The sequence below is a fragment of the Delphinapterus leucas genome, chromosome 15, assembly GCF_059928025.1.
Source record: "Delphinapterus leucas isolate spDelLeu-1000000601 "Yukka" chromosome 15, BTC_Dleu_Yukka2, whole genome shotgun sequence".
NCBI classification, from domain to species: Eukaryota; Metazoa; Chordata; class Mammalia; order Artiodactyla; family Monodontidae; genus Delphinapterus; species Delphinapterus leucas.
The window spans coordinates 30,485,300-30,506,531 of record NC_143143.1 but is presented as its reverse complement, the minus strand read 5'-3'; the positions used below and the strand labels follow the sequence as shown (position 1 = coordinate 30,506,531).

Below are 21,232 nucleotides of genomic sequence, written 5' to 3'. Positions count from 1 at the left end.
GAAACAAAAGAAAATAAAACAAACTCTCAGTCCTTGGAAGGAGAGTCCCCACCTTCCGTCCCCACCACATCTCACTTCCAGGGTTTTCTGAGATATTGAGGCGGTGGGTGAGGAGTGAAGGTCTTGGGGCTTGAATCCTGGCTCTGCTATGTCCTACTTGTGTGACCTTGCCCAAGTTACTAAACCTCTCTGAGACTCCAAACCTGATTCTGTGAAATGGAGAGCATTGTTCAAGGGTTGTTACAAGTTAAATTGTAAGCAGCAAAGAGATACGCTGAAGTCCTGACCGCTGGTACCTGTGAATCTGACCTTATTAGGAAATAGGGTCTGTGCAGATGTGATCAAGTTAAGATGAGGTCATACTGGAGTAGGGTGGGCCCTTAATCCAATGACTGGTGTCCTTATAAGAGGAGAAGACACGCAGAGACATGAGGGGAGACAGCCACGTGAAGACTGAGGCAGAGCCTGGAGTGATGCTGTCACAAGCCAAGGAATGCCCAGGGCCGCCAGGAGCTGGAAGAGGCAGGAAGGATTTTCCCCTACAGGCTTCAGCGGGTACAAGGCCCTAATAACACCTTGATTTCTGACCTCTGGTCTCCAGAACTGTGGGAGAATACATTTCTATTGTTTTAAGCCACCCAGTTTGGGGTGCTTTGTTATGGTGGCCCTAGGAAACTAACACAAGGGTGGATGATTTTAAAGAGTTGAAAGGACCTATGTCAGTGCCTGATAAGAGTAGACGCTTAGGAAATGTGTTCCCCTCCTTCTGTCATAGTTCTTGGGATCCTGCAACATCAAGGGAGAGAAGCAAGGTGATGCAGTCGTTTAAACCAAACACTCTAGAGGCAGGCTGCCTGCACTTTTGTCCTAGCTCCATTATTTAACCAGCTATGTGATTTGGGGCAAGTTCTGAGAAAGAGAAAAGCGGCCCCTGACATCCAGGAGCTGGCCTGTACTATAAGCAAATGTTGGGGTTACCTGGGGCTGGCCCGGCTCACAGCTAGACCCTGGTGTGCTTGCTTGAGCATGAACAGTTTCACAGGACGTCAGCGTCAGACAAGGGCCTTCTGTGACTTGTAAAAACAGAGAGTAGAACGGTGGTGACCAGGGGCTGGGGGAGGGGGAATTGGGGGGATGCTGTTTAAGGATACACGCTTGCAACTAGTAGATAAATAAGTTCCGGAGATCTAACACACAGTACAGTGATCACAGCCAACAACACTGTATCGTAAACTTCACAGTTGCTAAGAGACTAGATCTTAATTGTTCTCACTACAAAAAAGAACGGATCATTACGCAACCTGGCAGAGGTGTTAGTTCACACTACAGTGACAATCATATTGCAACATATACATGTATCACACCGACACTGCTGTACATCTTAAACTCACGTGATGTTACATGTCAGGTGCGTCTCAATAAAATACATTAGTGAATTACAAAAAAAGAAAAGGAACCTCTGTAACCATAATGGGTCAAGACAAAAACAAGACCACTCTGTAATCATGTCTAAACACAGACAAAACATGAGCATTGTCCAGATCACAAAAATGACCAAACAATCCCTTATCCTGGCTGACCTGAGGGACTGATGTTTCTTTGCCAATCAGCTTGTCCCAGTTCATTCCTGCCATCTTCCAATGAGACTTATTAAAATTGTCATAGAATTACTTTCACTTCCTGATACTGCCAATCCAGAATAAAGCCCCACTTCCTTAAACTCTTCCCAGAATCACCCAACATGAGCCTGAATCCTATAATAAATCCTTTCTAACACCTTGTTACAGACGTACCTTATGCTTCCCCGTGGTGTGTGTTCTCCCTCATTGCAATGAGTCAGTCAGGCCAACCTTCTAACTGCAGGTGTGTTTCTGGTGGTCTTTAGTTGACTGTAAGATGAGGAAATGCATAGACCCTGGCCAGCATTGTTGTGGAGGTCAATGAGTCAGCATACACATCACTTAGAGCAGTGCCCAGTACGTGTTGAGTGGTATGTAGTGTCTGCTGGCATCAGGATTATTGTGTTCGGGATGCTCAGCATCCATTCCCTTCTCTCTTTTACCCAAAGTACCAGGGCTTCCCTGGTGGCGCAGTGGTTGAGAGTCCACCTAACGATGCAGGGGACACGGGTTCGTGCCCCGGTCCGGGAAGATCCCACGTGCCGTGGAGCGGCTGGGCCCGTGAGCCATGGCCGCTGAGCCTGTGCGTCCGGAGCCTGTGCTCCGCAACGGGAGAGGCCACAACAGTGAGAGGCCCGCGTACCGCAAAACAAAAACAAAAACAAAGTACCAGAGTGCCCCCAAAATGGACACGCACTTTTCTGCCTCTGAGCTCAGAAGTCTTCCATGTTCCCTTCCTTGATCAAATAAACTCCTACTCATCTCTCAAAACCCAGTTCGGGCAAACCCTCTTCTGTCAAGTGCTTAAGAGCATGGACTCTGAAGCGAGGCATCTAGACTTGCATCCTCCTCTGCCTCTTACTTGCTGTGTGTTCTTGGGCAGTTTGCTTTACTTCTCTCTGCATCAGTTTCCCTTCTAAAGAATGGGATGATGATAACAGTATTACTCTTACAGTGATGTCGAGGGTTAAATGAGATAATAAGGGTATGAGTACTTGGAACAGTAGGTGACACATAACAGCTGCTTAACTGATGTTAGCTATTATTATTATTAAGCTTCATTTGCTGTCCCCCCCTCTTCCCCGTTACCACTCCATCACACCTGCTAGACCCTGGTTGCAAAGGGCATTTCTGGATTTATTAGTAGGTATTCATAAGTGTTTGTGGAAAAAAGGATTGTGATATTCAGTAGTCACACTATGTGTGAGTGGCTGCTAAAATCTGAGTAAAAATCCCAACCTTAAACAAACTTCTGAGCCTTGAATAAACAGATTGAAGAAATCCTGTTATGGAATTGGGAAGTGATATGCACAGTTTGCTCTTATGAGAGACTATGAACTGGCCCCAGCGCATCTGGTTAAGCCTCTTACAGTAACTCAGCTTTGTTTGTCAGTGGCTTCCTGTAGCATGGTGTTAAGAAAGATTCTGAGGCTGTGTCTGGGTACAGAGGAAAAGAATGACTTAGTCGTTTATGACTGTCTGCCACGGGTGATGGAGGGGAGGTGGCACACATGTACAGGTACTTATTATCTCTGGATTTATGAGCTTTTAGGCAAAGGCCCTTCTAGGATTTGGCACCCAGAAGGCAGTCAGTAGATGGTACGTAGTACAGCGGACAAGGAAACAAAGGCTGTCTTGTTCTTCTTGCAAGGCCACTTGCTGAATACACATGGAACAATTAATTAAACCAAACGTTGATAAGTGCTTTGAAAGCACAAGGCTCTGTGGTGCAAAGGAAAAAGCCTGGGCTTTACAGTCACGTTGACCTGGCCTCGTATTCCAGCCCATTAGCTGTGTGACCTTGAGAAAAATTGCTTATCCTCTCTGACCCTCAGTTTCCTCATCTGAAAAAAGGAGACATCACCGGGAGGGTTGATTTCAGGTATGAAAATAAAGCGCGAGGCTCATCGCTGGGGTTTCCTTTCTCCGATTCAGTTTGAAGCTGCAAATGCATTGCCTGACCCGCAGCCAAGTCAACATCATAAACCCTGAAAATCCTGTGACTGATTTCCAAGCAGCAGTAAAACTCAAAAGCACTCACAAGACTTCTCGTTCCACTTAAAATGTTCCCTGAGTTATTCTTTTCTGTTTGCAAATAGAAAAAGACTAAAATGGAAAAAAAAAATGCTGCTTATCCATACTCTGCAGATGAACATCCACAAGTCGCTGAACCCTAGGCACTGTCTGCAGTGAAGGACAGGGTGAGTTTGCGTTTGCCACGTGCTGGGTTCATTATAATCCCTGGAAAAAGCTGGTTCCGAGAGAGAAATGCTGACGCAGCCCATCTCCCTGTTGCTATGATACATACCTTATACACAGTCTGATCCTGAAATGTGGAAGCTGTTTTTAATGACCAAACCCCTGCCTGTCTTGTGGGAGAGGCTCCGTCACTGTATCCTAAGTGCCACCCTTTGTTTTATCTCATTGATGGCTAACGAGACCTGTTGAGTGTCCCCCACAACTTGGCTTCCTTCTACTTGGAAGATGTGAATGGGAGCTTGGACTTAAGTAGGGGAGCCAGTTTCTTAATGAGACGGAGCTCAGGAGGCCAGCAGGGCAGTGAGGGGTGGGCGCGGAAACTCAGGGCATGCTGTTTTCTGTGTGTCTTCAGGTAAGTCACTTAACGGCTCTGGTTATAACAAGGGCGTTCTCCTCGGCTGATTGGATCTCGTGCCCGAGATCATACGGGGTCTTGTTACAATGCAGATGCTGTGTGAGTGCGTCTGGGGTGGGGCCCGAGACTCTGCACGGCTATCTAACAAGTATATGGTGATGCCAGTGCTGTTGGTTCCTGGTCGCTACTTTGAGTAGCCAGCTTCTCAGACACGTGAAAGTGCTTTGGAAACAGAAAGTTATTGTACCATCATAAGGCATTTTACTTGGGAAACACAGATGTGGAAATTTCCTCAGCTGCTTAGCTAAGTAATGCTTACTAGGTACCTTGGAGGTACCTGGCAGTGTACCTGGATGGTAACTCACTAAACTCCTCCAGTGTGGTGATGGGGAGAGAGAGAGAAAGGGAGAGGGAGAGAGAGAAAAGATGTTGGCCTAAAACAGACCTGAGTTTGAATCCTGGCTCTGCTGTTTCACGGCTGTGTGGTCATAAACAAGTCAGATGGCCTCAGTTTCTCTGTCTGTTAAATGGGCATGACGTCACCATCATAGGATAGGCTGAGAGGATTAAATAACACGAGGGTTGCAAAGCACCTGACTCATTCTATCAAGGTATTACCTTAACAGCTGAAGGATAGGCTCAGTGGATTCCAACGCTCTCTTTATCTCCTTTCTGCTGGACCCCAGCTCTTGAAACTTACACTTCTCCTCCCTACCCATGTCTAGAAGGTAGTCTGGGGCAGAGGTTGGGGCTCAACATTTGGAAGTTGTCGTATGATCTCAGCAGTAAGATCTACACCCAGGGTGTCTCCAGTCCTAATTGTATCCTGAGTTGTCAGGGGGAACAGTTTCTGGGGGCCTGTTGATCTTTCTAGAAAGGAAGATAAAAAGCCTTGAGATGACAAGGTTGTGGACAGGACACTCAGGAGGGTAACCAGCTGCCGAAACCAGCTCGCTCTGCGGCCAACACCTGAGGCACCGGCTGCAGCTTCCCCCGGCTGAGGAGGCCTCGCTTCCTGGGGTGCCACGGCAAACTGCGTGACTCATGAAGCCAGCAGGGAGGATGGGCTTCCTCCCCCCACTCGGAAGCCTCACCAGCTCCAGGCTGATCCCTCTGTGTGCACCTTTGGTCCATGCACCTGGCCTCTGACTAGCGCTCAGGAACCGCCAGGCAGAGAATAAACCACCCATAGCTTTGGGGAGGTGGGTCACGTGCGCTAGGCCAGTGTGGAGAGCAGCTGGGGTGCAGGAAAGAGAACAATGGACTTGGAGACGGACTCCAAGTGGCTTAACACTGTCTGGCCTCAGCTTTCTCATCTGCAAAATGGGACCATAAACTTTGATTCAGAGGCAGTAGAGGGCAGGAAATCAGCAAGTCTGGATTTATAATAATATGTGGCTCATGGGAGGTGATTTGTCCTCTCTCTGGCCAACTCAACAATCTTCTCCTTGTTTCTCTTCTTGAACGTAGCTATTCTGGTCACGCACAGAAGTTAGAGATCTAGAGAGAGGCATGTGGTTAGAAGAATTGGCTATTACAGTGTGAGGCAGAGCTGAGTTTGCAGCCCAGCTCTCCAGCCTCGCCTGTGCACTCTCAGTTAATCCATAGCCTCTCAGAGCCTGTTTTCTCTGCGATAAAAGAGCTAGAACAGTCCTACCTTCCCTATAGCATTGTCATAAGGAATAAACGAACCGCGGGTCAGACAAGTGCTTAGCTTAAGGCTTCCATGTCAGCTGTTATTGTGTCCCTCCCTCCCTCCCATCATCCTCCCTCCCTCCCTCCTTTCCTTTCTATTCTCTCTTTCTGTCTTTCTTTCTTTCTTTCACCCTATTTCCAACTGCTACTTCACCCATCTTGCTAACATCTTCTAAAATGGAACACAAAGAGATTCACTAAGAGAATATTCAAAGTGAAAAGCATCACTCTCCATTGGCCTTGGAAGCCAAAGAACAACGATGACATCACCTGTCATTTTCCTCTTCGAATAGAAAAGATTCAAGTGGCCCAGTGCTTTCAGATGGGACCGCAGTGTCATTAGCATGAGAAAGCAGCCAAGGAGAGATGGAAACTCTTTGGTGTTAGAGACGTTGCATGATCTGGCTGTTACCTGCCTCTGGCCTCCTGCTCACAGGCATGAAGGGTGAGTCTACAGCATCACACTTTCCCACCTCCATGCCTAGGCCCATGTTGTGGCCACCCTCTGGAATGTTCTTCCCCATCTCATTCATAAATCCAAACAGATCCACCCTCACTTTCTCTGCATCTTCCCAGGCCTGGCCACACAGAGGGGACGTCTGTTACACTGACCTTGTTAAACAATCATTCTTCTTCTTTTGGCAACGCCCCTCTCCCATGGGGTTAGGTTGGGGTTGATGCCTACCATCCATCAGAGTGGTCCATTCCTGTGGACCAGGAAAAGGGGAGGATGGAAAGAGCAAAGGGGGACACTTCGTAGGGGAGTCGACTCCATTTAAAGAGCCTTCCTGGAAGTCCCCTGTCTCCATTCCCTGACTTATTATCTGTTTGCATCTCATGTGGCCATACCTGGCAAGGGAGCCTGAGAGATAGAGTTCTTCAGCTGAGTGCTGGATCTGTGTTCCAATACTAGCAAATAAGGGGGCATCAAGTAGGCACTGCAGCTCTGGCACTCTCCCCATGAATTTACCCACCCCTCAGAAGCAAGCACGAGTTTAAAATAATTTGGGAGCAAAGCACTGAACTTTAGGGCTGATCCTCGACTGTCCTCTTCCAGTCCTCTTTGGAGACCAGAAGTCAGCATGGCTTGGGGAAAGCCCTGTAGAGGGGGTGTCTTGACCTGGATTCTTGTCTTTGCTTGCATGACCTTGGGGACCCCAAAAGTGGGGATTTAATGGAAGCCCCCGCCGGTGCTGGCTCTCAGCTATGCATGTTTCTGCTGTCCTTAAGCTTCTTACCACTGTCTTTGCCTCCCGTTTATAAATGTTTAAAAATATTCGCTTGACACACAGTGAGATTATAGACTCTTTCATTTCCGAAATGAAAAGCAGTTCACGCATTATTCAAGAGAAATATTGTATTATTGAACAAAGGATGGGTGCATTCAGCCCTTTTTATGCATTCCAGTCTTTGCTACCTTATTGGTAGATGCATTCTGTGAGGATTTTACTGATGGGGTTTGTAAACAAAGGCAAGATCAAACACTAGTGTGTTTGGATGGCAAGATTAAGAGATTATCATAAAGTCATCAAATTGCATGCCTGGGAGGTTATCTAGTCTACCCAGTGCCTGGGCTCCTTCTACGCATTCCTACCAAGTGGAAGTTCAACCTCAGCTTGAACTTTTCCAGTGGTGGGAAACTCAGTACCCCAATTTCACCATTGTGGAGTTTGTAAGGAAGTTCATCTCATATTGGGCTGGGATTTCTCTCCGTGTGGCCTCTACCCATTGAACTTCATTTCCACCTGGAACAATTCTGTTCCCCATTCTCCACAACTACCCTTTAGTTATGTGAAGATGGAGATTGCCGTAACTTACCTGGGTCATTTCTTTGAAAGGCTGAATATCCTTTGATTCTTCAGCCAACTGGCCATTGCAAGAAGGAGAATCAATTGGACTAAGAAGTATTTCTCAAAGAACCTCCTGTTTATATTCCAGGCACTTTGATAAGCATGTGTGTGGCTTATAACTCTTTGCAATTCAGTGGAGAATTTGTAGAATGTTCAACTAGCAGGGTTTGAAATTCGTGTACCCCCTGTACCTCTCCAGCCCTGTCTCCCACCACTCTCCCCTCTCCCTCCTTCCTCAGCCTCTTTGGCTTTCTAGCCCTCCAACACCCAAGCTCCTCCCTGCTTCAGGGCCTTTGCACATGCCATGTTCACTGCCTGGGACGCTTTCCCAAGGTCTTTGTATGTGCTGCATGCTTCTCACCAGGCAGCTCTCAACTGAAGGGACACCTCCTCAGAGAAGCCTTCTTGGACTTTTATGTAAATGAAGCCCCCAATCCCACTTCTGTCCCATCACCCTCCATCCCATTACCCTGCATTATTTTTCTGTAGCACCTTTGCAGTCAATAAACATTTACTGAGCACCTACTATGTGCCAGGGATTGTTCTAGGAACTTGGGCTACATTGGTGAAAGAAAAAACACAATAATTCTCACCTTCATGGAGCTTACATTCTCACAGGAGAGACAGAAAATATACCATATATGTGTGGATAAATTATCTGGTATGTTAGAAGGAGTTAGGAACTATGGAGAAAAAAGCAGGGGATTGGGATATCAGTGGGGTGGGCGGGATTACTTATTAAATAGGGCGGCCTCTTTCAGAGATGACTTTTGAGCAAGGACATTTCCAGAGATGAGATAATATTTTTTATTTGTGTATATATTTATTGCTTGTTTTTTTTCCTTTCTAGAATGTAAGATCTACGAGGGCAGGGTCTCTTCTGTCTTGCTTCTGTCTGTACCCAGTGCCTGGCAATATCATAGGAACTCAGTGGATTTTTGTGAAATGATTGTCAAATGCCTATATGACAAGATAAGAGGCACTGGCAGAAGTTTTTTCCAAGGTATAATGTAAAATCCACGCAGTTGTCACCTGCATCCCTCACTTCCCTCATGATTTTTTTCCCCTAGTCTTGCCTCTCACTTTCCTTTCCCATAGAATGGCAAGAAGGATGGAATTGCACCCACTTCTTGCTAACACATCCCACGATGTGGCTCAGAGCAAGCGCTATCATTCCCATTCTGCAGGTGAAGAAACTGAGGTTTGGAGATGTCCAAGGTCGTGCAGGTTTAGTGACAGAGTGTGGATTTGAACCAGAGTCCTTTCCACCGATAGGAAGACCAACAGCAAGCCCACCCCCACGGGCTTTTCTGCACCGTCCTCACACCAGAGCTTCCCTGAACAGAAAGGGTGGTGGGTCCTCCCCCGGGGTGTGGGTGCGGGGGCGGGGGGTATCTCTCAGGAGCTGGAATTCCTGATTGCCTCCTCCAACTTGTATACTGAGATGGAATTTTCCCGAGAGTGAACTTGCTGCTTCCCAGCTGTCTCTGAACCAATCCAGTTAGAGCAAATGCTGCTCAGCCTGCTGGATCCTCTTAAACAGAACCAAATAAATAAGCAGTAAGCTTCAAATAATTGGCTTTTGCTTCTCAAAGCCAATTGTTATCAAAATGAATCCTTCATTCTGCCTCTTTCATTACATTGAACTAAATTATCTTCTGGGTCTCAGGGGAAAGATTAACTCTTTTCCTTCCAGATGTCTTCAGGGCAATAGCAACCCTCACTTACCTTTCTACAGAGCTTTAGGATTTACAAAGTCCTTTCATATAAATCATATGATTTTGGTCCAGACATTACAAACCATCCTGTGATGTATAAGGGCCCTTAAAAAAATTGGGACTCCATGGATGGATGCATTCATTTTCAAGTAACAGAAAGCTCAACTCCAATGGACATAAAAATAAAGGGAACTTACTGACATAGAACTGAAATACCCAGAGGAAGAAACAGTTTTGGGTGCCGTGCGATCATTACTATGACTTAATTTCTCTGTCGTTTTTTTTTTTTTTTTTCGGTTATTTTGCAAGTCAGATTCATTCTCAGTCTGGCTTCTTTCTTGATTGCAATATGGTTACAACAAACAATACTTTATGCTTCCTCATTCACATCCACAGAGCAGAAAGAGTGTTTTTGTTTCCACATTGCATGCAGGAGCCTGGAGGTTCACCTCAGTTGCACCTGCAGAGGTCACATGCCCACTCCTGAACTGGGGACAGTGGCTTGAGGGGGCTCTAACAATGCTGACTGGCTTGGCGTCAATTTCCCATAAAGGATATTGATGCCGTTAGGGAGAAGGCAGTGGGTGCAGATGAACGGACGGCCAACACATTTCTACTACAGATCCATGTTAGGATAGGAAAAATTGAGGATTGAGTCTTTTTTGTTTTTAAATTTTTGGCCATACCCCACGGCATGTGGGATCTTAGTTCCCAGATCAGGGATTGAACCCGTGCCCCTTGCACTGGAAGGCAGAATCTTAACCACTGGACTGCCGGAGAAGTCCCTGAGGATTGAGTCACTTATTTAAGGTCATTTGGTCACTGGGTATTGCAGCAGAGATTAAAACCCAGACTCACATCTTTGGATTCAGAGATCTTTCCAAACGTCAAATTCTCCTCACCTTTTGCCAGTGCTGAATTTGTAATCTTCCTTTTGCCAGAGGCTGGGCAGTACCAGCAGAGTAAGATATTGAGGGTGAGGGAGGACCTCCTTTGTGTCTTGCTGATACCAAAAATTTCACATAATTACTTTCTTTGGGGTTACAGTGTTACTCATTCATTCATTAATAAATGTCCATTGAGCTGGGAACATTGCCTGGCCTGGACCATCTGGAAACCAGTCTCTTAATCAAGAGTCTTCTAGTTGCAAGACATAGAAACCTATTCAAGCTAATTTGAGCAAAAACAAAAGGAGGGGATTTCTTCTAAGAGTACAGGATTCTCGGTGTCATCCCTTATTCTCCCACAAATTACATCATAATCTTATATGATGAAATGTTTAATAACAATACACACATTGCTTATTGAAAATCTTCATTGACCCTGGAGGTCTCTGCAGCCTGTTCAGGGCAGATTCTCTGCTCCTGTTATTATATTTAGGTTCAGGGAGCTTCAAATAAAATCTCACCCCATTTGAATGCACTTCCAGCTAGCTCTTTTAGGCTTAATTAGATGGATGTGTTCAAAAAAAGGGAAGGAACTAGAAAGTTTCTCTGGAAAAAAGATATAGGGGATGGATTGGAAATCTGCATGGTGGAGTCTGCTCCCCTCATTACCCGGCTTATTCAGTTGCTGCAGCCTCAGTGCATGCCCACTTTGTACTGAGCTTGCATTCTGAGCCTGGTCCCACAGGTGCAAGCAAGAGAGTACTCCGAGCTTACAGCAGGCGTGTTAGTTTTATAAAGTTTCCTCTACTCACCCCCTTGCAAGACCTGGGGCCATGGAAACATTTCTTGGCCACTCAAGTATCCAGAGAGGGGAGGTGTTTCTACCGCTTCATGAAGACCCTAGACGGCCCTTACTTGGGGATGGTAAGAGAGTCGCCTTCCTGTGCATCTGGATTAAATCATCTTGAACGATCCTTTCCAGCTCATGAGCGTCATAGCTTCTTCCTCTTTCCAGAAGCAGAGGAAACCAATGTCTAGATAACTTGATGAGTAGGCAATGAATGAGTGAATGAATGAATGAATGAATGAATTCCTCCTTTGCTTCCCCAATGAATTCTGCAGAGTTTCTCTGCTCAAACTGTGTGGCATCAGAATCAGCTGAGAGCATGTTGGAAACATCGAATCTGAAGCCCCATTCGAGAGCAGCCACATGAAAGTTTGAGAAGCACGGCTGTAGAAACTGCTTCTACATCACCTGTATTCCTTAATTGCTTATTTGATTGCTTTTATCTTCATCCAGGAGAAGGGCCAGGACCATGTCTATTCACTAGAGTATCTCTATCTCCTATGTGGGAGTTGTATCCAGGAGGTATTCAGTAGCTATTAGATGGTTGGATGGATGGATGGGTGGGTGGGTGGATGGAGAAAACAAGTTTCGCTGCTTTCAGGGAGGCTACCTATTCTAGTGGAAGAACGCCGGGGTCAGAAGAAAAGGGAAGGTCACTGAGCAGTTTTGTTGCCACCACATTTCTTGAGCATACTCACTCCCCATGAAACGTCACCGGATAGGTATCAATATCATCATTTTACACCTGTGCAAGTGGTGAAGCTACAATTTGAACCTGGAACAATACTTTTTCTTTCCCGCTGCACTGCCACTCAGTGTCTGTGAGACCTTGGGTATCTGGGGCAGAGGCTTTGGCCTCTCCCCGCCCACCACTCACTCTTCCTGGCAACAGCTTCTGTCTGCAAGGAGCCTGCAGCTGTGCCTGAGGGCTTCCCCCCAGTCTTAGGATCATGCTTGTCCTGTGTGCAAGGCGTCAGGAGTGGGGGGATACAACACCATCAGAAGCAGCCCTCAACCAAAAGGAACAGGAGTTGGTGCATAAATGCCCCTCGGGTGGGATAACTCTGGGGGAATGTTCTACAACATCTCCTAGAGTCTCGCTTGGGATGGAGCCCCAGCTGCCCACAGTGGAGACCTACTCAAAACACATCCTTTATTGGGTTCCTTTCCGTCCCTGTCTCATTTCCTTCTGGTGCTTCCTGGGATCACCTCACAAATACATTGTTTGCATTCAAATCCTTATCTTAGGGTCCCCTTCTCAGACCCCAAATCTAAGACAGGTTCTGTTAACTAAAAACCACTGTAGCCATCTATTCTGATTGCCTGACATTGTGATAAGCACCTTGAGTGCATTATCTCATTAATCTTCACAACATCCCTGGGAGGTAAGTTCTGCTCCAATCTCCAGATGAAGAAATTGAGTCTCAGAAGGGGAAGTGATATGCTAAAGGTCCCCAGGCTGGTCACTGGCAGAGACAAGGTTTGGACCCATTTCTGTTTGTTGTCAAATCTCATGGTCTTTAAGAGGACCATGCCTCCCAAAAGGATTTGGATTATCCCCTGAGATCATGGATGTGAAGATTCTTTGCAAAAACTGGAATTTCAGTTGTCATCACTGTGTTTCTACAATGGGCTGACTTTGTCAAAAGATTTCTTTCCAAGGGTGTTAGGACAAGTCAACAGGGGCAAGGGTGTGAGGGGATAGTTGGAGAGTGATAATGTAAGGAGTCCAAGGGACCAGAGGACAATGGGAAAACATCAGATCTAGGGATAGGGGAGATCTTATCAGTAGAGTAAGATGAGGCTGAATAGATTCAAGGATGAGCTTGGAAAAAGCAGGAATGATCTGGGTCCCTCTGCTGACAGTCTATGTCTGATGCTTGGGTGTTGGAGAATAGCCAAGGAATGTGATAGACAAGTTTGGAAGTAGGAAGAGGGATTATATGTGGTCCATAGCAGTCAAAGTTGAGCACCTGGCAGCCACATACATAAATTCTAGATGGTGGAATGGCAAAACAGCTTTTATCTTACATGCCAGCTCTCACTGACTGATAGTGGCTTCCTGGAACCCTGTGTAGAGGGCAGTTCCGAGGCTGCTTTCCACCTCAGAGTGAAAGAGAGTCAGGATTGATTAGTGATGTCTGCCTGGGGCACAGGAGTGGAGAGTGTGGGTACCAAGGCCACATGGAGGAACAGACTGAATTCCAGTATGAGTCGGAAGAATTCTTTCCGTTAGGATTGAAGCAACATTTACATTTCAAGTAAGCTTTCACTTTTGAATAGGATGATTTTTCCTTGAGAGTTTATCTTTCATTTGAACATATGTGGCTAAACCGAGGCCATATGCAAAATTACAGCTTTATTATAACTCCCTAGAGGCAAAGACAAGAAAAATCAGCACACGATTTACTGAGTAGAACCCACAGAGGAGAGGGAGTGTGTTGAGTGGCTTTCTCCTCCTCCTCCCCTTCTCCTTGTTTTTCTTCTTCTTTTGGGTCATGGTGGCCTCTGTGTTGGGTGGGTTTTGATGATGCTGAGTCTTATCACAGTCCTTTCCAAGTCTGTGATCTCCACCTCCAGGAACTCTGGCTTCTGGGTCTCATCTAAGTGGTAGTGACAAGTTCTGATTGTGGGAGTTTTGTTTTCTTATTTCAGTTGGGAAAGGAAGGCAGGGAGCCCCCACACAGGTCATGGTGAGCGGGTGCCTCTGGCTGTGAGGAATGTTGAACACAGACTATAAATAATGCAGCCACATCTGCCCTGGAGTTTGGAGCTCATGTAATTTGCTGCATCACGTAACTTAACTGATGCTCCGTGCAGACCTGTGTGGTGGGGAGATTCAGACTCACACTTTTAGTTTAACCCATAATTGGTACACTTGCTTTCAAAATGCCCTTGGCAAAATGGCCTTTATCTCATGAGATGTTTTGAAATTCTCCTCAAATTCTCATAGGAAATTCGAACATTTAGGTGAAGTCACATGGAATGAACTTGTTGTGAATTCACATCGGGACAAATTCTGTTCGTATTTAATTAATACGTGTCAAGTTAAATGGTTTAACAGAGTACTCCACACTCAGATTCTATTATAGGAAGTGGCTTTTCTAAAATGAGCCCGGCATTCAGCAGATTGATGGGGTGAGGCATGGTATTATCTTTCCAGTGCAAAAGGGTGGTTTGGAAACACCATTAGATGGAACACTGCTGTAGAAAAAGGATGGACTGGACTGCAGATTAAAGTAACACAGTCAAACTTCCTGAATTTGATAAGTGTATGGTGGTTACAGAGGTTAATGTCCTTGTTTTTAGGAAGTACACACTACAGTATTAAGGGATAAAGTTACATGATATATTTAATGTATTCTCAGATGGTTCAGAAAAAGTGTATGTGTGTGTGTAGAGAATGAGAATGCTGAATCATGTGGAGAAATAGTAAAAATTGATGAATCTGTATAAAGAGTGTATGAGAAACAGTATTATTCTTGCAACTTCTCTGTAAGTTCAAACCTATTTCAAAATAAAAAATGAAAAAACTAAAAAAAAAAAAAAAAGAAAAAGGATGGAAAGTCAATTCCTTTGTGTTGGTAGTGGATGCCTGGAACTTAACAGAGAAGATTGAGGTCGAGGTGAGGATCAGTGAAATGGAATGTCAAGATTGATTAGAAATGTCTGCCATGGGCAAAGGAGGAAAGAGTGCACATGCATATGTGTCATCCCTTCTCCAAGAGGAAGTTGTTTAGAAAAGCAGGGTGGGAGGAACAGACACCAACTGTCCTGGAAGTAAAAAAGAATTGGACAAGGTCCACCCTGACCGCCTATTACTGGAGGAGAAGTTTTGATTTAGACATTGTCAGGTTCCAGAAAAAGCTAGTCCCTATCCTCCACTGTTGCCTAAGAGAATGAGCCAACTGCATTGTTTAAGACCTAATGCAAATGAGTTTTTCAGGCAGAGGAGAGACAAGAGAAAGAAGAGCAAATTCTTTCTTTTGGCACCCAGCAATGATGAGCAGAAGTATAAAAGAAATGGCTTTGTGGAAACACATCAAGCATGGCTCTGTGATTTGCATGGAATTTCCATGTCTTCTAGAGCCGTGAAGTGGAAAGTGTTCATTGAAGTTTGGATATGGATTCAAACACTGACCCCATCACATATTACCTAAGTAACTTTGGACAGGTCATTTGAACATGCGGAGCCTAGTTTTCTTCATATGTAAATTAAGACTAAAAATACAAAATCTACCTAACTTACGAGGTTTGGCCAAGAGTGGAATACTAATACCTCCCGTGTGGAATCAGCACATGTGGATGTGACTAGTACAGTGTCAGGCACGTAGTGTATGTCTGATAATATGAATTCAAAAAGGAACAATCCGGGCTTCCCTGGTGGCGCAGTGGTTGAGAGTCCGCCTACCGGTGCAGCGGATACGGGTTCGTGCCCCGGTCCGGGAAGATCCCACATGCCCTAGAGCGGCTGGGCCCATGAGCCATGGCCGCTGAGCCTGCACGTCTGGAGCCTGTGCTCTGCAACGGGAGGGGCCGCGGCAGTGGGAGGCCCGCGTACCAAAAAAAAAAAAAAAAAAAGGAACAATCCATTTAGGGTCAGACTACCCTGGCTTTTGCTGCTATCCTTAAGGTTCTGGAACGCTTCTTCTCAGAGGTCATGCTTTCCCGAGTGCCTCTAGAAAACAGAAAGACAGCTCGAGATCCTAGTGGCCTTGGTCGCTTTATCACCCTTGTGAATTTCAAGAGACTGAAGGAAAAAGTTGTGTGGTGGTTTGAGTTGATCTCAAAGATGATGATTTGGCCAGACTGCCTAGATCATTGAATCCCCTTCTTCATGCATTTCCTGGATGCTGAGTTTAGCTTCTTGATTTTCTGCAGGTGGGAGAGAGAGACAGAGACTGCCCACCCCACCCCAAGTCTTTATGAAGCCCCAAGGTAAGGACCACTGCCTGATAACTTTCTCACTGTCTTGTTCTTTCTGGAGCCAAGTTCTGCATGTCATTTTTGATGTTCTGGAGTCATGAAACCCTTATAGGAGAATGAGGTTTCCATCATTGCCATAAATGGCCTCAGGGTGGAAGGGCCTGGGGGGCTCGGCAGGGTAGTCCTTATCCCAGTAGCTCCTCTAGCAGAAGGAAAGTCTGTGCAGATGTCTGGGCCTACAACCCTCTCTGCCTTCAGGTGATTCACAAATTGCTAACAGTTAATAGATGGAGAAATCGAGGGTTCTTGCTTGTGTTTTCACCACCTTCCATTCTGGTTGAATACAGTTGAGCTTCTGTGTTAGTAATACATCCAAACAGTAGATTTTTCTGCTAATACTGTGCCCAGGACCAACTCATCATCACTCCATCCTTGGCTCTATCTGTGCAGACAACTGGTCTACCAGGGTCCTTCCTCACTTTGGAATTTAAGCACAGTAATTATTATTTTTTCCCCAGTCTGGCTATTGACAAAGGACCAAGGCTGGCATTTAGCTGCTGCCTCCTGCTTCTCCCTTTGCAAGCTGAGGAGGTCTGGAAATCTGTGCCCAGAGTCATGCACCCACTGGGCTTCGGGATTGGGTGTTTTCAAACCTCTTGCCCACAGAGAAGAAAGACCATGCTCTCTGGGCCTCTTTGAGAGCACTGAGATGGGGGGCACAAGAGGCATCTCCCCACAGGCAATCAAGGGAGAAGCTAAAGCTGATTTTTCTGTTTTCTGAAAGCAGCCTTTTCTTTCCTTCCCCCTCTGGGGAAATTAGCTTTCTGGCTCAGAAAGAGGGAAAATAAACAAGTCTAACCTGAAATATGCATTAGAGTTTAGCTATTTTTGGAGGTTTCCAAGATTGAAAATGGCTGAAGCCTGACCGTTCCCATCTGCCCTGAATTAACTTTCAGAGGTTTTGGGGGGAGAGTGAGGGGCCCGTGGACCATCAGAACAGTTGAGCTGAGATCGGCAGTGATCTGTGGATCTGGGTGAAGGAACTGTGGCTATAGCAAGTCCATTCCTCTTAGCGACTGGCTCAGAGAGGACGTTGAGAAGGAAGTTGTTGGGATGAGCAGGGATTACCTCTGCTGTAGACCCACTGCCTGTGACCCACCCCCTGTCCCCCACAAACTCATATGTTGAAGCCTTAATGTGATAGTATTGGGAGGTGGGGCCTTTGGAAGGTGATTAGGTCATGAGGGTAGAGGCCCCATGATGGAGTTAGTGTCTTGATAAGAAGAGGAAGAGAGTTAGTTCTCTCTCTCTCCACCACGTGAGGATACAATGAAAAAACAGCCAGTGCAAACCAGGAAGAATCCCTCACGAGAGACCAGATCTGCTGGAGCCTTGATCTCAGACTTCCCAGCCTCCAGAACGGTGAGCAATATATGTTTGTTATTTCAGCCACACTGTCTATGGTATTGGGTTACAGCAGCCCAAATGGACTAAGACACCCTGTGAGCTCTCTCTGCATCCAGAGCCTCTAGTAAGATGCCTGGCACATAGTAGGTGCTCAATAAACGTTTGCTGAGTAAATGGGGGTGAATGTGAGGAGAACAAGTGTTGAACCCTTGTTGAGGGTTGTCTCTGTGCTTTATGTGCTATCTCCCTTTAAGACCCATTTTACAGATGGGAAACTAGAGGGGAGAGCACACATTATCAGTACCCATCACTTCCCCTGTCACCTACTCTGTTCCTGTGCCCACCTCGGCACCTGTAGCTCTCTGCCTGGGGCCTGGCTCTCAGCCCCCATGTGAGGCACCCAGTGTCAAGGAGGTAAAGCCCCAGGGGATTGGAGGCTAAACACTCCAGGGTCTTCTCATGTCAGGTGGGGCAGCTCAGAAGTGTCTCCTACACCACTGCTCAGTGTGGCTGGCTAGGTGTGGACCCCAGGTGCCCACAGCAATGACCTGCTTATTAATGCACTTTTCCTGGGCTCCTCTCCTTCCCGCCTCACACCCTGGACCACCCGCCAAATGCACTAGTCACTCTGAAGGTCTTATCTCAGGCCCGGGGGGCTCCAGCCTGACGCAGAGGAGCTATGTGAGCCAACCCAGGGCAGGGGACAGAGAGACAAAGAGCAGGAGTGGGGGCCACGCCTGCCTCTCTTCCCCTTCCCCACCCCTGCTGCCCTTCCTCCGGATCCTCCCTGTGGGGAAGCCGGGGGGCAGCTGGAGCGCCTGTCAGAGCACACACAGATGGCCTTCTGACACACTCACTTGGGAGCGGGGGGGCAGTGTAGTTGGAGGTGACCTTGACAGTGCCTCCAGAGACGAGGATCTGAGCCTTGATCTGCCTCCCAGAACAGTGTGACTCAGGCAAGCCCCTCTCCCCTCTGGACCTCACGTCCCCATCTTTAAAAGGAGGTGACTGGAAACAACCCACATATCGATTGACAGATGAATGGATAGACAGACGTGGTCCATCCTTACAATGCGATATCATTCAAACATTGAAAGGAATAAAGTACTGATGCATGTGACAACATGGATGAACCTTGACAACAAGATGTTATGTGAAGAGGCCGGACACAAAAGGTCACAGGTTGTGTCATTCCATTTCTATGAAGTGTCCAGAATAAGTAAATCCACAGAGACAGAACATAGATTAGTGATTCCAGGGGTTGGGGGAAGAGGGTAATGGGGGTGCCTGCTTAATGGATCTGGGCTTCTTTTTGGGGTGACGAAAAATGTCTTGGAACTATATACATAGAGGTGTTGCTTGCAAAACACTGTGAATGTAGTAAAAGCCATTGAATTGTTCCCTTTCAAATGGTTCATTATTTTATGTCAGATAAATTTTCCCTCAAGAAAAAAATAAAATGACAATCCAGTGGTCCTCATTCCCAGGTGTCATATTCGGGTCCCCTGGGAGCTTTAGAAATATGGATGCCAGGCCCACCCCCAGGGATTCTGATTCCATTAGTAATTTCTAGAATTGCTCTGGAGATTCTAACCTGCTGCAAGGTTCAGAATCACTGAACAACCTGTAAGGTTCCTGCCAACTTTATGCTTCCCTGTTAAGTGCGAATTTAAGTCAATTCATCCCTTCTTTGGTATTTTTAATCTTCTTTGTGGAATAAAAACCTTAAATCATTTTTTGGGGGGGTAAAGCTATTACAGGCATGGGCTTGTAGGAGAGGTAACTTTTGGAGTGGGGGTGATGGTAAAGGGAGAAGGAGAGTTTCTAGGTGCCTTTGAAATTACCTCTCGCCCCAGCACACTCGATCCAGCCTCTTTTAGCTACAGGAAAGCATCTTTTCCACCGGCACACTTATTCTCAGCGTATTTAATACCTAAAACCACACATACAACATTAATCATTTAAAGGCATTGAGACTTAAATGGGTTCAATTCCATTCAAACACTTAAACTGAGGACCTACTGTGTGCCAGGCATTGTGCTAGGTGATGGTGGAGATGAGAGAGGAACCAGGATGAATCAGAACTCCCACCATCCAACTGTGGAAGACAAAAGCATCGTAAAAGAGAACTATAACATTCCTGACAGTGGATAACCTGCATTGACAACCTACTGTGTGCAAGGCCCTTTATATGGACCATCACATTCTAAGATGGTTAAGTCATCTGCTCCAGGTGTGATGCTAATTTTATGTGTCAACCTGACTGGGCTAAGGGATGCTCAGATAGCTGGTAACGTGTTATTTCTGGGTGTGTCTGTGAGGGTGTTTCTGGAAGGGGTTAGCATTTGAATCAGTAGACTGTAGAAAGAAGATCGCCCTCACCAATGTGGGCGGGTATCATCCAATCTGTTGAGGACCTGAATAGAACAAAAATGCGGAGGAAGGGCGAATCTGCTCTCTCTGCTTGAGCTGGGACGTCCATCTTTTCCTGTCCTCGGACATCGGTGAGCCTCATTCTCTGGCCTTTGGACTTGGACTGGGACTTATACAACTGGCTTCTCTGGTTCTCAGGTTTTTGGGTTTGGACTTGAACTACACCACCTGCTTTCCTGGGGCTCCAGCTTGCAAATGGCAGGTCGTGGGACTTCTCAGGCTCCATAATCCCATGAGCCAATTCCTTATAATAAACTTCCGTTTGTATATTTCTATCTGTATCTTACCAGTTCTGCTTCTCTGGAGAGCCCTGACTGATACACCAGGTTACACGTCAGGGAAGTGGTTGTCACAGAATATTAGCTCCTGACCACTGTGTTTTCCCTCTTGTGTTTCCAGGGCTGACTCTAACCCTGCTGCTTGGAGACTTGAGTGGCATCAGGAGAACAGAGAGGAGGGGGTGATTCATATTATAGGAGGGGGACCTACCCATAATTGTAGTCACCTAGAGCTTTGTTGTCCAACATGATGGTCATGGGCCACATGTGGCTGTATGACTTTAAATTAATTAAAATTAAATTAAACAAAAATTCAGTCTTTAAGTCACACCAGCCACATTTCAAGTGGTCAACAGCCAAACACAAATTTATTATCTTATGGTTTGGGGCTGGGGGGATCAGAAGTCTGAAAAGGCTCTCCGTGGGCCCAAATCAAGGTTTTTAGTAGGGATGCATTTCTTTCTGGAGGCCCTAGGGGAGAATCTGTTTTCTTGTTTTCCACCTTCTAGAGGCTGCCTGCTTCCCTTGCCTCATGGCCCCTCCTCCATCTTCAAAGCCGGCAATGGGCAGCTGAGTCTTTTTCATTTACGTAACTCTGACCTCCTCTCCTGCCTCCTCTTCCACATTTAAGGATCTTTGTGGTTACATTGGACCCATCTTGATAACCCAGGATAAGACCCCCCACACCCCCGCAAGATCAGCTAATTAGCAACCTTAATTTCATCTGCTACTTTAATTCCCCTTTGTCATGTAACATGACATATTCACCAGTTCTGGGAATTAGGGTGTGGACATCTTTGGGAGATCATTATTCTGTCTACCACCCCATCTAGTGTACTAGAAGAAGCACAGCAAAAGATATATAGGGACTTCCCTGGTGGTGCAGCAGTTAAGACTCCGAGCTCCCAGTGCAGGGGACCCGCGGCTCAATCCCCAGTCAGGGAACTAGAGCTCACGT

The 21,232-nt window shown here is 46.3% G+C and overlaps 1 protein-coding gene across 1 annotated transcript in view; it reads left to right on the top strand.

Annotated features, from left to right (window-relative positions):
- Positions 1-20,988, top strand: part of HAPSTR1 (HUWE1 associated protein modifying stress responses) — a 172,547-nt gene extending 151,559 nt beyond the window's left edge. Inside the window, exon 5 of the transcript XR_016387815.1 lies at positions 16,112-20,988. The gene's annotated coding sequence lies outside the window, so the exon portion shown is untranslated. The remainder of the gene's footprint in view (positions 1-16,111) is intronic.
- Positions 20,989-21,232: the final 244 nt, after the last annotated feature.